Source organism: Orycteropus afer, unplaced genomic scaffold, assembly GCF_000298275.1.
Source record: "Orycteropus afer afer isolate SDZICR_OR568_19922 unplaced genomic scaffold, OryAfe1.0 scaffold00334, whole genome shotgun sequence".
NCBI classification, from domain to species: domain Eukaryota; kingdom Metazoa; phylum Chordata; class Mammalia; order Tubulidentata; family Orycteropodidae; genus Orycteropus; species Orycteropus afer.
In genome coordinates, this window is record NW_006921921.1 from 3,529,894 (window position 1) to 3,537,065 (window position 7,172).

Sequence of the window (7,172 nt, forward strand, 5' to 3'; positions counted from 1 at the left end):
TGAAGAAATTGAAGTTGTCTAGGATTTCATTCTACTTGGATCTATAGTCAGCACCCATGGAAGCAGCAGTCAGGAAATCAACTGTCTGTCTTATTGCATTGGGCAAATCTGCAAAAGACCTCTTTAAAATCTTCAAAAGCAGATGTCACTTTGATGACTAAGGTGCACCTGACCCAAGCCAGGGTCTCTTCAGTTGCCTCGTATGCATGCAAAAGCTGGACAATAATAATAATAATAAAGGAAGACTGCAGAAGAAATGATGCATTCAAATTTTGAGGTTGGTGGGAAATATTAAATAAACTATAGATTACCAGAAAAACAAACAAATCTGTCTTGGAAGAAGTCTTTTGAAGTGACTTTGTCCCCCTTACTTTGGGCACATCACAAACACCAATCACCAGAAAAGGACATCATGCTTGTTAAGGCAGAGAGGGTCAGTGAAAAAAGGGGTGAACTCTCAGTGAGACGGATTGACACAGTGGATGCAGCAGTGGACTCAAACATGGCAGCAGTTGTGAGGCTGGTGATTGTGAGGACTGCGCTGTGTTTTGTTCTACTTTACGTAACGTCATTGTGAGTCAGAGCTGAATCGATGTCAGGCACCTAACAATAATATTGAAACTCCATTTTTCACATATTTTCTTTGAAAATTTTCAAAATGTCAAGGATACTGGTTCTCAAACTTTTGATCTCAAGATCTCTTTACTCTTAAAAATTATTGGGGACTTCACAGTGAAAAAGGCAAATAATGTCTTGATATTACTGTGAAAATAATTTTTGAGGACCAGTGGTCTAGGGAACTATTTTTAGAGATGTTTATGTTGCATCAGAGAATTAGTTGGGATTCTCCCTGGACAAAGAAAATGAATAAATTATTCCCAGTAATGCCTTGTTAGCTAAAGATCCAGGTTGAGGTACCCAAGGTTGGCTGACTTCCAACTTCCTGACAGAAGGGGATGGGTTGAATATATGAGTGAAGGTCTAAAGGTGATGGAATGAAGATGAATTGACCAGATTTTCCTCACAGATATAAATTGGAATATTCTATTATGGGCCCTATAAAAGGCTATTTGGTGGCGTAGTGCCTAAGGCATTTGACTGCTACCAGAAGGCTGGCGGTTCAACCCCACCAGCCACTCCTCAGAAGGAAGATGGGGCAATCTACTTCCGTAGTGTTACTGCCTTCAAAACCCAAGGAGGGGTCGCTATGAGTCGGGTCAGTCTTGACGGCACATAACAACACTCGAATCAATTCTAGCAATTCATCTCAACAAAACTCAACTCAACCCACTGCCATAGAGTTGAATCTGACTCATAGCGACCCCTTCTTGGGTTTCTGAGGTGGCATCTCTATGGAAGTAGATTACCTTTCTGAGGAGTGGCTGGTGGGTTTGAACCATCAGCCTTCTGGTTAGCAGTCAGATGGCTTAGGCACTATGCTACCAGAGCTCCCAGCGATTCATCTAGTCATCAGAAAAGTTGAAAGAATTATAATATGAACATTCATACTCCCTTCACCAAGATACACCTTTTGCTATGTTTATTTTATTTTCCTTCCTTATACCCTCACCTCTCTTTTTTCCTCTCTTTCTCTCTTTCTGCCCCCCCCCACACACATTTAGTCCTGAATCATTGGAATAAAGTTGCAGACATCATAACTTTCACTCCTGAATATTTAAGCATTTGTTTCCTATGAACAAGAACTTTTTTCCACATAAACAAAAGGGATTTAATGTTGATACATTAATATCATCCAATGTAAATCTTTATCAAAGTTTACTCAATTATCCCTCAGATTTTTTATAATCCAAGATAGAGTTAAAGATCACATGTTATAATTAGTTATGTTGATTAGTAGTCATTCTAGTCTAGAATGGTCTCGCTCCTTACCTTTTTTGAGTCTTTTATGACATTAAACATTTTTAAAGAGTCCAGGCTAATTGTTTCATAAAATGCCCTGCAGTCTAAAATTACCTGATTATTTTCTCATTTTAGATTCAAATTAAATATCTTTTGGCCAAAATACTACATAGGTGAAGTTACTTATCATTGCATTACATCAGTAGGCATATAATGTCAATTTGTCCTGTTACTGGTGATTGGTTTGATCACCTAGTTAAGGTGATAGCCAGCAAATCTGTCCATTGTAAAAGGTGTTAATGTCTTGTTTTCCAGTCATCTTTCATACAAAGATTTTTATCTTTGCTTGAATCAATTGTTAGATTTTTTATTAAAAATAATGTGCTTTAATTGTATGTAGTAAAATTTACTATGTATTTTTGGGCATTGATGATAATAGCAAACATGAATTTATGTAGCAGTTGTGTACTAAATGCTATTTTAAGTGTTTGAATATATCACCTAATTTAGTCCTTCTAGCAACCCCATGAGGCAGATACTTTTCTTATTCCTGTTTAAAAGATGAGGAAATTGAAGCACAGAGAGGTTAAATAATGTGCCTCATATAGCAAAGCTATTAGGTCACAGAGCTAGGCTTTAAACTCAGTAAATCCAGCTCCGGTTCTGTTTTGAACTGTGATTTTATGCTGCTTTGTCTTAGAACTCTTGTCAAAGAGTTTAAAACTTTTTAATTACTAATTTACCTGGGATTGACTTTTTGTGTATGATGTGAGGTAGGGATCTTATTTTTTTTCCCCATAGGATAACTAGTTGTCTTGGCATTATTTAGTTTTTTTCCACTGATCTGCAAAGCCACGTCCATCATATATCAGCTAGCTATTTTGGGGCCTGTCCTTTGGGCTCTGCATTTTTTTGTTACTTGGGTCCATTTGCCTATCCCTGTATCCGCTCCACACTCAGTTACTTAAAATAGCTTTATAATGTCTTAATCCTGTTATGGCAGGATCCTCTAATTAATTTTTTTCTTGAGAAGTGCTTTGACTATTTTTGGCCCTTTGCATTTTTGAATAAATTTTGTCAAGTTCCATGAAAAACTCTTGATTTTGGTAGAAATTACATTAAACCCATACATTGATTTGTACATTCTGTTCTACAAGTACCTGGGTGATATAAATGCTTAACTTAGCTGCTAACCAAAAAGTTGGAGGTTCAAGTATACCCAGGTGTGTCTTGGAAGAAAAACCTGGTTTTCTACCTGTGAAAAAGCAGGCATTGAAAACCCTGTGGAGCACAGTTCTACTTTGATACACATGGGGTCACCATGACTTGGAGTTAATTCAATGGCCAAAAAAAAAAAAACTATGAAAATGATATCTTTCCAGTTATTCAGATCCTTTTGTCTTTCAGTAGTTTTATCTCTTTCTGCAGAGATCTTACACAATTTTTGTTAGTTTATTTCTAGGTAGTTTCTGTTTTTCACTGTTTGATTTATAAATATTACCTTTGTGTGTGTATGTGCTTTGGGTGCAAATTTACAAAGCAAACTTGTTTTACATTTAGCAGTCCACACACATCGGATTTCACGGCCCCCATTCCCTTCCCCAGCTATAGAAAACTCTCCTCCCCTCCACTCCCTGTGACCGGCCCCTCCCTGTGCCCTTCTATCTGTGTATTCCCGTCTGTGCCGCTTTCCCTCTATGTGAGTGCTCCCCTCTGGTGTGTCATGAGTGATGATCCAAGAGGTGCATCTCCCTAGAGTAGGTGGGTGCATCGACCTGGAGTAGGTGTTCTGCATGTAGGTCTTTATGCTGTTGGCTGAGAGCCAATCCATGTAAGTGAGTCCATTTCTAGGCCCAAAGGGTAACTTGGGACCATAGTCTTGGGGGGCCCACCAGTCTCTTTTCAACCAATAATTGTGGTCATTTTTGTGTTTTTGAGTTTTTTTCCACATTTTCCCTCCCACTCTATCCAGGATCTCCAGATTTGATCCCTTTCCAAGTGGTTGGCATTGGTAACCGGGCATCATCTAGCTCTTCTGGTCTCAGGTCATGGAGGGTGAGGTCCTCCTGGCCCATCTTATCTTCGGACTAATTGTTTCCAGATGACTTTGATTTTCTCCACTCTTCTTTGCTCCAAATGAGAGGAAACCAATAGTTGCGTCTTAGATGGTTGCTTGAAAGCTTTTAAGACTCCAGTTGCTACTCACCAAAGTAGGTTGTAGAACAAAATTTGTATGAACTGTGTGTGCCAATTGAGCATGATGTCCCCTAAGACTATGGTCCTAAGTCTCCAGACCTGGTAATTCTCTCTCACAAGATGTTTGTATAAGTGTTATCTTTAAGTTAAATTTCCCTTTGTTGCTAGTAACCAAAAAAAAAAAAAAAAAACCTCACTGCCATTGAGTTGGATCTGACTCATAGTGACCCCTCCTTGGGTTTCCAAGGCGGTATCACCTCAGAAGTATCAACCTTCCTTCTGAGGAGTGACTGGTGGGTTTGAACTGCCAGGCTTCTGGTTAGTCAAATACCTTAGGCACTATACCAGCAGAGTTCCTTTGTTGCTGGCAGGTCTTAGTTTAAATAAAAATGATGGTGATAAAACTGTTTCAAGGATGGTGGAAGGAAGGTGGTATCTTTGGCCAGTTACTATGATTCCCAGAGTTATGTAGTAAGACCCCTTCAAAGCAGGTGGCTGATTCAAAGAAGACAGCTTCCTACATCTGGATTAATCACCAGTGGCACAGTGGGTACCTTTAATTCTAAGGAAGTCAGGTGAGCTGACACACCAGATTTCCCTGTCCATTGGGATTGCACACTTTGATGTGACTCATTATCCTGGTTTGCTGTGAAGCATCACTTAGGGATCTTTTCAGAACAGGAGGGTGCTTTTAGTGACTTGGGCTTTTCATACTTCATACCACCTTTCTGTTTTCCAGTTACACCCAGTTATGTTTGGATTTTGTGTGTGCTCTGCTTTTCCTGGGTTGCCAAACCAGCACTTCTTCCTACAGCTACAGGAACTGGATGATCAAGGTCTCTCTGAAGAGATAACTATCACTTACTGTATCACTTACACTTACCTGTAAGTGGTGTACAAGATCTGAGATCCACTCGAAGGATAGTAGTATATTGCCTGGCTCACTACAGGCTTCCAGGTGGTGGTAGTCATGTGTGGAAGATAGTAATTTCAGCAGGTGCAAGCACAGAGTGTTAAGATCGAGGCCTCTTCCTTGTATGTGTTTAATAAACTCAGCACTTCAAAGAATCTCGCTTTATCACCCCAAGAATTCAAAAGCTTTGGATGAATTTCTCTGTTTACTAAAGTGAAGAAATTTTATTGACACTTAGGAGCAAATATGATAGACTGGCATACAGATTTAATATTTACAACTTTTCTTAAAAATATATTTAATTTTGGGACTAGAATAAGAGAAAAATAAATAGTCCTAGCATGCCAGTATAACTAATATGGCCAGTTTACATATCCCTTTATGTTGTTGTTGTTGTTATGTGCCATCGAGTTGGACCCAATTCATAGTGACCCCTCCTTTATAGGATTCCTACATCCAGAGTTTCGTACCCTTGTAAAACTGTAGTTACATAGGATTCGGTAGTCTGGTGTGTGTGTGTGTGTGTGTGTGTGTGTGTGCGCGCTTGCCCCCGTCAATATATTTCAAACTGATGGTCTGTTATTTTGAACCTCTAATAGTATGCAGCCATTAGAAATATCACAGAACAAGAAAGTTACTAAAATTTAGTCATTTCCCTAATGTTGAACATCTGTTGTTTCCAGTTTTTTTTTTCTATTGGGATTTCATTTTAACAATGATGTTGCAGTGAAATTGTTGGTAATAATGAGATAAAAAGAAGAAATTGAGGGTTAGGAAGAGAAAGGTGAAGTAGTCTGGAGAACTATTTGATAGAATCTATTTGAAACTTCACCTTGGCATCTGAGGCCAGGTGTAACTTTGTCTCTGTATGAAAGATGATGGATGTGTTCAGGGCTTAGGGCATAGACAGTATTGATGATTGGTTAGGTCAGTGTCCTATTTTGTTCTCTTGAGCTTCACAGGAAGTTAACGTGATTAATCCTAAGGCTATAAAACTCTTAGTGAAAAGGTGGTTGGAAATTTCTCCTTTAACTAGATGGTGCTAGTTATATTAATAAAAGCTACTGAAAACTTTTTCTATGAGAAGTTTAGGAGTTAAGTCATTTTTGTGAATATAATATTTTTATTATTTTGGATTTTTTTTTTTAAGGAAAATCTCAGAAATGAGAATACTGGGCTAAAAGGTATGACCATTTTCAGTGGTTCTTTATCCACATTGTCAAATTGTTTTCCAAAAGAGTAATGTTAGCTTATATTGTACACCTCTTATGTACTTGGGGAGTCCCTGGGTAATGCAGTCAATTAATATGTTTAGCTGCTATCTGAAAGGTTGGTAGTTCAAGTCCACCCAGAGGTACCTTGGAAGAAAGGCCTGGTGATCTACTTCTGAAAAGTCAGCCATTGAAAACCCTGTGGAACACTGTTCTGCTCTGACACACAGTGAACCATTTCCTGCGCTGGAAGTTTTCATTTTTTTTTGCTTTATTCTATATTTCTGATTATGAAATAGAAGTGAATAGACCTTCCTTTCCAGATTAGCTATTTTAATGAATTTGCTGTTTCTATTCTTTCTTAAGGAGCTCTGGTAGCATAATGGCTAAAGCACTTGACTGCTAACCAGAAGGCTGGCGGTTCAAACCCACCAGCCACTCCTTGGAAGGAAGGTTGGGCAATCCTACTTCTGTAGTGATACTGCCTCGGAAACCCAAGGAGGGGTCGCTATGAGTCGGATCTGACTTGACGGCACGTAACAACAACATTCTTTCTTAGTTTTATTATTTGTGGTCTTGCGGTTTTCTTACCAATTTACTTGAATTCTTTTTGTTGTGTTTATTTTTTTCTGCTCTTCTTTTGCCTTTAAAACCCACTGCCATCAAGTCAATTCTGACTCATAGCAACCCCCAAGACTGTAAATCTTTACAGAATCAGACAGAATTGACTGGTGGGTCTGAGCTGCCAACTTTTTGGTTAACAGTCAAGTGCTTTAACCACTGTACCGGTAGGGTTTCTCTTCTGACTTCAAATACCCCTGTTACTTATGTTTTTGCAGTACTCTTTTTCCTCTTTTCCTTTGTATTTACTTCTAAGCTTAGGAAGTTATTACTTCTCTAGAGAGTGGAGGGAGCTCTGGTAGCATAGTGCCTAAGGCACTTGACTGCTAACCAGAAGGCTGGCAGTTCAAACCCACCAGCCACTCCTCGGA